Source organism: Sinocyclocheilus grahami, unplaced genomic scaffold (genome assembly GCF_001515645.1).
Source record: "Sinocyclocheilus grahami isolate Dianchi unplaced genomic scaffold, SAMN03320097.WGS_v1.1 scaffold40.1, whole genome shotgun sequence".
Classification (NCBI taxonomy): Eukaryota; Metazoa; Chordata; class Actinopteri; order Cypriniformes; family Cyprinidae; genus Sinocyclocheilus; species Sinocyclocheilus grahami.
The window spans coordinates 1,602,103-1,615,595 of NW_015505219.1; positions in this window are offsets into that span (position 1 = coordinate 1,602,103).

Sequence of the window (13,493 nt, forward strand, 5' to 3'; positions counted from 1 at the left end):
GGGGAGAGAGAGAGAGAGAGAGAGAGAGAGAGAGAGAGAATGCAAAACACATAGGAAAGAAATACAGCTCGACAATCACAAGAAATTAATTAATGCAGACAAACATTTACAACAGGGTAAACAAACACATGATCAATGCAAAAAGACAACTGATTCAATTACACACTTTTAAATTTGAAGGTAACAGACAAACAAACACAGCAGGGCTTAACAAGAAGTATGGTTAGAGTGTTTTGGGCCAATTGACAGAACTGTCACTCACCCTCTCGGGCCAATACATCTTACATTTATTGGTAATGACTTAAGCATTAGAAATTGTTCTTGCAAATTTTGCTGATGTAAATATGTCACCAAGATAATGTTATTTAGATCCCTAACATGGAAGATGCTTTGCCAAAATGCAAGAATTATTGGTGAAAGTTAGGGGTGCACAATATATTGGTAACAGATTGGTTATCAGCCAGTATTAAAGATTTTTATTTATAGGTATCAGCCAATATTGGAAAAATTAAAAGGTCATTTAGATTACCTTTGCTGGCATCTAATAAGTCTTTAAAACACAAATAAATTAATAACATATTGTAAAAAGTAATTGTTAGCAGATTTCAAAATAAATAAATTATGTTGTGATGCCTAGATTCACTTGTAGCAATTAAAATGACTGATTTTAGATTTTTTTTAGCTTTAGACAACATATTACAGAATTTTAATATCAGCCATGTATCAGTTATTGGCCATAACACAAAAACATGATTTATCAGTACTGGCCAGAATTTGTGCATCCCTGATGAAAGCGTGATAACATGAGATAAATGGGTAAAAATTATTAACAATGTATATGACATTATTTTCCAGCAATAATATATATTTTAAACATTTATTTTAATTTTGTTCCTGACACAAATAAAAATGTTTATTAAAAAAAAAACTTTTTGTGATGGGCTCAGAAAAAAATCTTTATTGTTGAGCTCTGGAGGAGCTGCAAATTTTTAATTGATGAGCAAAACAAGAACCACATTAAACACAATGTGCAACATCAAGATTTTCACTTAATTCGCTTCCAAGAATCAGTACAAACAAAAATGAAAAGATCTATGCCAAGATAAACCCAAGAACCCCAGAGGAACCCACAGAAGGTAAGACAAGACAACAAATCCCAGGCTCCCCGGTTTAATTTACAATTTTCTTTTACAACACATTGAGACAAAATGAAAAGGTAAATCCACACCTCAAAAAGAAGAATAAAGAAAAGAATAGGGGAACGCACACGTGGCAAAGTGAAGGTCCAGACACCCATCCCATCACCTGGTGCATGTTGGAAGTGTAACCCTAGGCATTGAGGCTGATGATTTTCATCAATGACAACATGGAGGTGTTTCACCTAGAGACCCACACACTCTTGAGCATCTCAGAACATAAGGACAGGAAGTGAGCTAACACAGAGAGATGCAGAGCCAGGCATTATGGTAAATCTAATGACCTACATTTTCAACTCCCTGAAGAAATGTAATGTTGTGTATAAAGCACAGTGCGCGTGCATGTGTGGAATGCAGTAAAAGATATTCACAGACAGCACTAGATGTTCTCTTCTTACCCGGCTCACTGTACTAAAACTTTTGTTGCCATGTAACTGCAAGGACCAGACTCACATCAATTAAAAATAAGCACAGAGGACAAAATCAAAGCCTATTTCAATAATAAACTACATAATACACAGCGAAAGAGCAGCATATTCACCGTGAGGCTTGTAATACAACTAGTTAATCGAGGCACACCCAACAAATTAATGTAATTTAACCTAAATCTTCTCTGTCTGAGTAATAGCATAGAGCAGGTTTATAAGTTAACCTACTGGCTTCCACACTAACTCAACCGAATGTGTCAGGTCAGGTTTTTCGGTAATGTATGACCAGCCTCCATGCCTCGGGATACGTACGTGCAGGTGTGTTTGGGAACGCTTACCACATACTCCATCGGAAAACACTCTTTTGTGTGTCAGTTTTCCTAGAAAGTGCACGTAAACGTATATTAGCATGTTCTCACACATACACCAAAAAATTTTTTAAAAAAAAATCACATGACACATCAGCAAAGCCACCAATTACAGTAAACCTTTGATTAGCCTGAGGGACGAAATCATCAAAAAAAAAAAAGGGGATGTTTTATTGCCATAAAAACATTTTTGGCTCAGGAATGCATTTATTCATGTATGATTCAATCGAGGATTATGACAAAAGACTTTCTAAATTAGTCAGTTTTCATCATAGCACCTGGGGGAAAAAAACATCACAACTCCATCTGGCTACAACTGATAGTTTGATTGTGCACGGCACACATGCATGAGCATTTAAGATTAAAATACACCCCAAAAAAAGAGAAAGGCACATTAAAGAATGGCTGCGTCTATGTCTGTGGTTGTGCTCAGACAAACCATGGAATGAAAGGAATGACCAGGCAGGACGGGTAATGGGTACGTATGCTGTAGCTTCCTTATGTCTCCAATACACAAGCAGATTGAATCGGTGACATTGTGCACATGTTCCAGCCTGCTGGGAGTTAATCAGAGCAGGTAACATTCTTGAAACAGCCATCCAGAATAAAACGGTTCCTGTGATCAGTAACCAATAGCAACTCCTACTCAATTTTGTTACTTTGGTAACAATGTGTTGGTTACTTATCAAACACTACATTTACATGGAAATCAGTAATCTAATTATTTACCTTATTCTAAATAAGCCAATATTATGATTATGGTGTTTACATGAGTTGCTTTTAGAATATTCCTTTCATGTTCCCGTTTTACATGTTATAGTACATAGTGCGATTAATGGCACATGTCATTACGTCCCCTCTGGAATTTCACGTATAAACATAGTTCTTCTTCGTGATGATGCCATGTATCGTTTTGGGTGTTTCATTTTTAATTTTATGAAAGCTTCAAGTACAATTAACTGATCTCAAAAAGCATTGTGGGTGCACTTCGAACCCACATTCACACTTTAGCAGATGTGGGCAGAGGATGGAAGGTACATAGACTCATATAACCAGCATTTTAATTAGTGTACCAAAAAAAAAAATTATGCAAAAAAAATATTAAACTGGCACTTTATTTTCAATGTACTATATCTGCATATACTGTAATTAGTACAGGATTAGTAGCACAGAGACTTCTGGTTACTGGCTATTTAGCAGCTTATTTTAGGAAAGAACCACCCACTCAGACTGACAAAAAAATTAATCGGCTGATCACAGTTTGCTTTTTTTATGTAAAGTTTACACTTTGTCCTAACCAGGTGCGTTGTGACAAATTTACATTAACACAGTGTTATTATAATTAACAAAAACTATATCAAAAACTGAGCGGAAGCAAGTGGAAAATGTCAGTTTGACATTGTTTGTTTTTGCAACATTATTACATTTACTGTAAAAACTGTTAAACAGTTAAAACACAGTGGAAGACATCTACCTTCTCAAAATAAATTATTTACAGACATTTGTCTATTTGGAGGGAGCAAGTTTGGATATCACAAGTGAAATTCGCTCTGAAAAATTATGACCTGTAACCACAAACCATCATATTCATCTGCAGTGAAAAGCTGAACCGAAACACAATTCATGTAATTATCAAAACAATGTTCGAAGAACTTGCAGTTTTACACCTAAATCTCTAAAGAGCAAAAATGTAATTACATCAGTCTGAAAACAGGAAACCAGAAAAATCTAAACTGTCATAGAGTGAAAACTCAATGAAACTAAATGTTTTGAAAGGACAAACTAAAAATAAAGCAAATTCTAGATTCGGTAATAACCCTGCAGTGACAAGCAACTTGTCCTGCCAGTCCCACAGGTACACCGTTCTGCATCAGCCTGAGGTGGACTGTTGATATTAGTGGAAGGTGTGCATGTTTGCACTTCTCTTTCTGGGAGTGGACAGAGGCCCAACATAGCCTGCTTTTTTTCTGCACAGTCCATAATAACAGGGTTGACCGGAGGACTGAGCTGAACTACACTGCAGCGCAATGTTTCAGACATGCGGCCCATATATGCCCCGGAAACCACATTTCTTAGTCATAAATGATTAAGGGTGTATTCACACTTGTAGTTCGGTTCTCTTGGTCCGGACCAAAAAAGAAAAACTATACATTTGCTCCTGGTCCACTGAGCATTCCAACCCTCTACATTGCGAGTAAATCATTTTCATATGCGACTAAATCTTCACACTGGCGATTAAATTATGTCTAATATTAGCCAATGGCTAATAAATTCTCCGATTTTACTCGCCAGTGTGTGAGTTGGAGGCTAAGTATATGTTTAGCACAGATATATTTTCACTCGCCGAACACTCTGACTGAGGGCTTCAGTTTCTCTCTCCGTCAAGCGATCTGTACTATTTTTCAGATCGTCTCAATGGCTGCGCAGCGCATCTGTATTTAACGTACCGTAAATTCTAGTGTGAAGGCGCACAACTTGCCGTCACTTTGTCTCACACACACGCAGAGAGAAAGAGAGAGAGAATTGACGCGCTACATGTAAAAGATATTCTTTGTTGTATTTTCTTGTCAAAATAACAGCGCTCCTTTGGAATTCTTTAGCTTTTAAGAACTGCCGGGTTTTCCGGTAGTGGGCGGAACTAATGCGCAAACGGCAATCTCATTGGCTGGCGCTCACCTATTATCATCCCTGTTTTGATTTCAGCAAATCAGTTCGAGCGAACACACACAACCTGATTAATATTCATGCATTCAGCAGCTCATTAATCCTTAGTGCGTTTTAAATTTAAATCCTTATCAGAAGAATTCATATCATTATTATCTTATCAGTATTTTTGTTAGTTTTTCCCCAATTTTTTTTACAGAAACACTGAATGACCAAAAAGCACCACCACCAGTCAGTTCAGTTAAAATGACTAATATGCATTCATACATGGTTATCAAGTTTAAATTCTAATTACTAAAGTTCTATCATTAAATAATACTTGCTTATCATATTATAATGCTTGATGGACTGATGTTAAGAGTGTACTTTCAGATATTTAAAAACCATTTTACAAACATTTTCATGTACAGTCGTGGTCAGAATTGTTGGCACCCTTGGTAAATATGATCAGAAAAGGCTGTGAAAATAAATCTGCATTGTTAATCCTATTGATCTTTTATTTAAAAAAATTTACAAAAGTATAACCTTCCATTAAAGCATAAGAATTTAAAATGGGGGGAAATCTCATTATGAAATAAATGCTTTTCTCTAATACATGTTGGCCACAATTAATGGTACTCTTTTATTCAATACTTTTTGCATCAACCTTTTGCCAAGATAACAGCTCGGAGTCTTTACCTATAATGCCTAATGAGTTTGGAGAACATCTGACAAGAGATCAGAGACTATTTCTTCATCCAGAATCACTCCAGACACTTCAGATTTCCAGCTGCATGTTGGTGCTTCTCCTCTTCAGTTCACCACTCATTTTCTAAAGGGTTCAGGTCAGAGGACTGGAATGGCCATGGCAGAATATTCGTTTTGTGCTCAGTGACCCATTTTTGCTTTGATTTTGAGGTTTCTTTTTGGATCATTGTCCTGTTGTAAGATCCAACCATGGCCCATTATAAGATTTCTAGCATGGACAGTCAGTTTTAAAATTTTTATCTGTTGCTATTTGACAGAATCCACGATGCCATGCATCTAAACAAGATGTTCAGGACCTCCGGCAGAAAAATACACCAACAACATTAAAGATCCAGCAGTAAAGATCCTTTTTTCACTCCCATCTTGAGTGTTTGCTTTTTTTAGTTTGAAGCAACTTTTTAGTTTTATCTGACCATAGAACCCAGTCCTGTTTGAAGTTCCAGTAGTGTCTGGCAAATTAATATGCTGGAGTTTGTTTTTGGATGAGAGCATTTTCTTTTCTTTATTTTTTTTTCTTGAAACCCTCCCAAACAACGTCTGGTGTAGGTGCTGTTTGACAATTTTTTTTAGGCTTTCTGGCCCCAAGACTCAACTAATCTCTGCTATTCTGCAGCTGTGGTCCTTGGAGAGCCTTTAACCACTCAAACTCAAACACAGGTCCTCTTCCAGCAAGGTTTGTAACATCTTTAGTTGATTGGAAATTCTTAATTATTGCCCTGATGGTGGAAATGGGAGTTTTTAATACTCTAGCTCTTTTCAGAAAGCCACTTTCTATTTTGTGAAGCTCAACAATCTTGTTCTGCACATCAGAACTATATTCTTTGGTTATACTCATTGTGATGGATGATTAAGGGAATTTGGCCTTTGTTTTCCCTCATTTTTATATTCCTGTGAAACAGGAAGCAATGGCTGGATAATTTCATGTTCATAGCTCATCACCCTGGTGAGCTACAAATTATAAATATGAATGGGAATATAATTCAGAGATATTTTACTCATAAGAATTTCTAAGGGTACCATTAATTGTGGCCAACATGTATTAAAGAAAAACATTTAATTCATAATGAGATCCCCCCCCATTTTAAATTCTTATTTTTTAATGAAAGGTTAGATTTTTGTACATTTTTTAAAATAAAAGATTAATAGGATTAACAATGCAGATTTATTTTCACAGCCTTTTTTGATCATATTTACCAAGGGTACCAACCAAACATGACACGTGTGAACACACCCACCAGGCCTGAAGACCTCTCTGTCAATCTGACACACAGTCGTTTACATAAGGACAGAATCTTAGTCCTTTGTGACCCAGATGTGACCTCTGCAGGACCACAAGAACTCTGGCAATCTCATACAAATCATGAGAAAAATGAAACAAAAAAACCAGCAGGTTTTCAAGTGAAGCAGGAAAACAACATAAAAAGCCCCAGAGAACTTTTACATGTGGTTTCATATTGGTCTTATGATACCTTTGATTCTTTCAGGCATGTACACTGTATAAAAAGTCTACCTTTCACATACACAGGTGTTCAATGCACTGCAAAGACAGCAAACGTGACATGAGATACTAAAATACTGCTCTAACAACATACCAGAAATATAAACAAAACCAGAAAACATGCAGTAGTCCCCTGGTTCTCGCACCATTACCAAGATTAATATTGCATATCTATCATCTCACATCTACACTACGTGACATCAAGATTCCAGATTCAAGTCATGATGGCATGAATTGTGGGAATCTGTCGTTGGCTTTTCTGAGCGGACATTAGATTAGCGTTCACTCAGGCTTCTAGACTACAAAAGTGTGAGCTTTCTATTTTAGGTTTCTCCCTCCTTCTCTCTTTTCTAAGAACTACCGCAGTCTGTCCAGCTAAAATACACAGTGTTGCCCGCTTCCTCGAACATCAATTTCCTCTTTCTCTTCCTGTCTTGCAGCAGAAAATAGATGTTAAAATCGAAAGAACTAAAAGAACTCAGTTTTTGGATTTAATCCACAAGATCTATTAGTTGACCTCTACTATACACTACTGTGCATAAACTTAGAGTCAGTATGATTTTTTTAATGTCACATGTCATATGCTCTCCAAGGTTGCATTTATCAAAACTACCGTAAAACAGTAATATTTAAAATTATTATCACTACATTTTAAATAAACTGTTTTCTACTTTCATATATTTTAAAATGTAACTTATTCCTGTTATGGCAAAGACGAATTCTTTCCATTAGTCCAGGCAGTCTTTAGTGTCACATGATCCTTCAGAATTCATTGTGATGATTTGGTGCTTAAAAAACATTTCTTATTATTATCAATGTTGAAAACAGTTGGGCTGCTTAATATTTTGGCTGATACCTTGATAAATTTAGTTTTCATGATTCTTTGACAAATAGAAAGTTCAAAAGAACAACATTTCTTTGAAATATAAATATTTTGTAACATTATAAATGCCACTTTCGGTAAATTTAATGTGTCTTTGCTCAATAAATACGTTAATTTCTAGACCCTTTATACATGTATATGCAAAAGTTTCCTGCAACTCTTCACCTTTCATTAGAAACGTTTAAATCCTGACTGACCACTATAACATCTCATGTGTTTATACAGTCAAGAAAAACTTAAAAGAATAAGTACCGATGTATATTTTAATAATATGTGACATTAAAACCTACAAGCAGAAATAATGTGGCACTACAATAGAACTAATGTGGGACTGACTTTAGACTAACCACATGCTAAAACGAGCAACAAAATACAGTCTGAATTCTCAAAGTAGGTCAAAGTCTCCAACTTTTTAACTCATAATCATCCCTGGATTCTTGTCAAAATCTCAACTAGGGAAACCATCTGCAAGCTTGCCTTTCCAAATGCCAAGGCGTCAGGGACACAAGTGCAGGATTTGAGAAACAGCTTGAGTGTCTCTCGCAGTGGGTATGCCATGCGTGGGTTTCTTCAGAGTGAGACCATTTGGACAAAAGGCCGTAGCATCCTAGGGGGTAAAAAGTTCAGAGGAACCACAAACAGCTCACCAGGTTGGAACAGGATGTGTGTGATCTTAGAGAAGGTCCCACCGCTGGAAGAGGTCAGAGGTCATGTAACACTCCTCACACACCAAAACTTTGGGACTAATTTTTAAAGTGACAGTTCACGTAAAAATGAACATGGTTATCATTTACTAATCCTTATGTCATTCTGAGTCTGTATTTTCTTTCTTTCATAAAATATTTGAGAGCTGTGTCAGGCGGGAAGATTATCAGTGAATAATGTCTTGAATAGGAGTCTGTTCGTCTCATAAAGCAATTGTGGGGTTTCAGAAGATTCATAACACAGCATTTTATGAACTTTTTAGAACATGAGAGTATAAATCACCATCCACAATACAGGGCTGGAATGATATAGGGGTGTGTAAATGATGAAAAATTAGTCATTTTTGGGTGAAATATTCTTTAAAGTCAAGGAATTTAGAGGCCTACCATATAAGATGAGACAGTTGATCTTCACTTTCTGGAGAGACATTTTATAGTTTGAATAATTTTGAGAAACAAAATTGAAAAAAAAAAAGTCACTACCTCCACGACAAAACATGTCACAGACAGGGTGTTAACGTGAGGAGACGAGATGTCCTGTTAAGAGACAGGCAGACTAAGGTGCCAGGAATGAAGGGAGACAGACAGACAGACTAGAGAGAACCATTTTCTCCCCCCTACCTGCTTGTGGATCATAAAGAGCCAGATAAATCAGTTATATATAAAGAATGTGGTTGTATCTATATTGTACCACTAGATGATTTCTGGACACACTTTTATGCAAATTTGGGAATATTTGCATAAAATAAAAAAATATATAGAAAATGGAATCAAATATGCTGGATGAAAAGAACAAGATGCAAATGAAATATCCAAAATGATGGTTTATGGAATAAATTCCAAGAAGTGCATCAAAAATTATGAGACTAAATAATATGATACTGATATATTGTGCGCTGGTGTAGGATTCGCAGCTGGCAAGATCAGTCCATGATAAATGGCCCTAATGTTGAGGACAACTGCTTTTCACAACAAGAAAAGATTATTTACATTTGTGTCGCTGTAACAATATAACATTAATAGAGATAGACTGATAATCGGTTTAATAAATGAAGAGTTCATTTGCAAAAACCGATAACTATTTTAATTTGTTTTTCAGAAATCACGTTTTTTTTATTGCGCATTCCAAGTAATATCAATCAAACTGCAGTTGGGTTGTTTTGATTAAGTAATAATAACTTAAACAAATACAGGTAATTTACTAAATTAAAGTTCATTGGAAGTATGTTTTTTTTTACATATTAAAAGTTTGTTTTATAGCAAAAGCAGATAACTCCAACAGTCGTTTTTTGGCAAAAGCAGATAACTCCACATTTAATGTTTTAGAGTTAAAAAAACACTTGTTTAATCTTTGTAATCTCCTCAGATGACAATGTAGATGCCTGACAAACGTTGTTGTGATCATAAACTGTATGGATGTGATTACACGCAATACACTGAGCTTTTCCCTCACCATTGTAACGCGCTGCTTTTGCAAGGTTCCGTGAAAACGTTTCATCTTTTATTTTCCTTTTTCACCCTGAAGATGATATCACCGGTTCATCAAGTTCGTCGAAATTATCCATCCTCGATCACTTTTAGTCAGCTTTGACAAAACTCCTCTCAGCTAGCACATCTTTTCAAAGTGAAAGTAGCATTGTCACCTGACCTGAATACAGCGCACTGATTCGCTAAAATGGACTTATCGGCTTCTGTTCAAAAACAACAAGGGCGCTTGTCGGCTTCTGCAGTAAAATGTGAACTCGCGATGCCTTGAAAGTGGACAAAACCGGCTTTTTTGACAAAACATGTTTAGGGCTCAAATTGCACTATATGTGGAGAATTTTTTTTTTTTTAAAGTGGCGTTTATCGGTTTTGCAAATGAACTCTTCAAATATTTTTTACAAATACTCACACTTAGGGTAAATGGTTAATCAGTTATTTAGAGGAACACGCCACTAGGCTCATTTTCCAACTCCCCACAATGATATTACGCAGCGCCTGAAAATAGGCTTATTGGAAGTTACCTAGCTGGGGACTATTTTCAGGCGCTGCGTAATATCATTGCGCCTGCTGCACCCATGGTACGGCAGCAAAGATTATGATTCCTTGATTATTACGCCGGAATGAGAGTATAGTTCCTACCCATATCGGCCTAGAAAATCGCAACTTTTCATTTTCCGTCGGTCTTAGTACACGATGTAACTTCAGAAGAGTCACGTTTTAAATAGGAAAAATATCAAAACTCTTTGGTCATTTTTGAGCGCGATGCTAACGGTCTAATCAGATTCAATGATCTATGCTAAGCTGCAGCTAAAAGTGCTACCGCCAGACCCGGAGATCGGCGGAATGGATTTGAAAACGGTAAAACTCAACTGTTTAACTCTAGGGGAGTTGGAAAATGAGCCTATTTTCAAAAATAGTGGAGCGTTCCTTTAAGTTCCTCTTGGAATCAGCTTTATTTAACATAATAATAAGCACAATTTTTGTATTTGTAGTCTCTAACAGTGAAACAAATGCGTACTATTTTACTTAACAATTAAACAAACCAAAAGTCTTAAGTTAGTAACACTTCACATGATTATAAGATGTTAAAATAATAATAATAATTTATAATTATTTAATTACAATGAATATAATTTAGAAAATAATTCAATTATAATTGCTAATTTCATTACTAATTATTTTTTATCACTATTAATATGAAAATATTTATAGTGAGTGTTATGTTTTCATTGTTATAGTCAACTGATTATTGATTTTGCGTATTAACAATACAGTTTGGTTCTACATATCAGTAATTTGACACGTATAAATCATTTAAAAACATCATACGGGCCGATTTCTATAACATAACTCACATAAAAAGCAAAGATTAAGTAAGGATAAAACAACGAATCTAGATTTTGAAAAGCTATCATGTAGTCTCACAGTGAGCACGCTGGGTAATAATGAGACAAAATCCTGTTCAATGCCAAAAATAAAATTTAAAAAATGGTCAGTACAGGCCATAGAACTGGCGATGTTTAAAATAGAAAGACGTCAAGTCTTGACTCAAAACCTGAGAGGCTGTAACAAGTTGAAACTGCTAGATTTCATACACAAGCATTCGAGCACGTTCCAGTACGGAGCAGTATGGATTCCTGTCCCGGGTCGTACAGTCATAATGACTGTGGTCAACTTTTGCCTGAACTTACCCGCTCGCTTCCTCTCGGCTCTTCGATTCCGGTCCTGCTCTCCTAAGCACTTTTCAGATCAACTGCTGAAAATGTCACATTTGAGGAACAAAAGACGGTCCAGATATATAGCACTGGGCTCGCCAGGCTAATGTAAACGTCGAATACGAGTAATGTAATGAAACTTTTCTTTTCGGCTCTGCCTTCCTTTCCTCCCCCAAGTCTACCCCCCTTGTCCACGGTCCAAAAAAAGTCGCACTTCCGCGATCGGATGGCTGCTTGTATCATGTGGTTTGGCGTCCACGAGAGCGCCCGCACCTGGTTCTCTCAGCGCGCGCCCTTGACCTGTTTCTTTTTTTCTTTTCCTTTTTTGTTACATTCAGTGACGGGGACTCACAGTTAAACGAGAAGCGAATTTTGGAATATGAGCTCATTCATGGACTTTCACGGGCGTTTATGGCCTTTATTGACAAGGAAACTACTTGTAATTATTACTTGCCTAAAACAAAAACGTGTAGCCTATTATAAGAAGCTACTGTTTTAATCAAAGTTAACATTAACATGAAGCGAGTTTAAGAACAATGCAAGTCTATTTTTTAAATTTATATTAAAAATAAAAATCTTAGATTTCATGCCACCGTGCAAAAAGTTATTAGATCATTCATCTAAAATGAAAGCTTTCTCCTGAATTAACCTGGTCTTTCCCAGGTGATATGACTTTTTTCTGTGGAACAAAAAGGAAAATTTGGAGGAATGTCCATTTTTCTTGCATGCAATGACAAGAAATTGTGACTAAAGATGTCAAGCCTCAGAATAGTGAAATCACAAATAATGTATCATAAAAGTGGCCCTCAAACACTATATGGCAAGTCATACCACTAAAGCACCAGCAAACAGAATTTGAGTGAGGGCTGTGAAGTCACATTTCATTGGTCACATTTCTACTGAAAGAATAAGCACATTGTGCGTTTTGAATCTGAGCAAAATTCACAGCAGCACTTTTTTTTTCCAAGAACTGAAACTGAATAAACTAGGTCAGGGGTCTTCAACATGGGGGTCTGCAGTATATTGTGGAATTAAATTCAGTATGCGTTAAATACAAAAATACAATATTTCAACTATGCTAAAATTTGGCTAAATGTTTCATTTTGGCTTGATATAAATCATGGACTGCTGTTGACAAAAAATGTAAAGCTGCTTATTTTGCTTTACTAGGTACTAGGGAGTCTGTTACTAGCTACTATGAAAACATATGATGCTCAAATGCTCTTTTTGGAATCAGCTTAATTTAACAAATGATAATAGGCCCTGGTTCTGTGTTTTAAGAAATGGTTTAAATATGAATGATTCAAAGACTCATTTATAACATCAAACAAGACAACCTGAAGTCGCCACCTACTGATGTAACCTGCAGAAAGGGCCACTAAACAAATCAATGACTGAATGTGTTCAACCATTTCAAATGATGGAATAGCGCTCCAAACGCCACACGCTGGGGACGTCTGCTGGTCAAAACTGTGTAAACTCAACCCAAACATGTATAAAATACTTTTACAGGGCAAATGCAAATATTTTAGTTTAATAGTTGAATCTATTAATGCAATTAACAAGTCATCTAATAGCATTAAATATGAAGTGTTCGTATAACCTGTAATTCTATGTAATTTTAGGACTTGTTTTGCTTGTTTTACGGAGAGCTTGGTTAATCAGGTCAATAAAAGACTATTAACTACAACTCTTCCTGTTTATTTTACAAATGTGTCATTGAAATCGGAGCAAATTTATGAAACAATGGCGAAACGCTGACATTTCAACACGTTTCTAAACAGTTCTGACGTAACGAAGCCTCG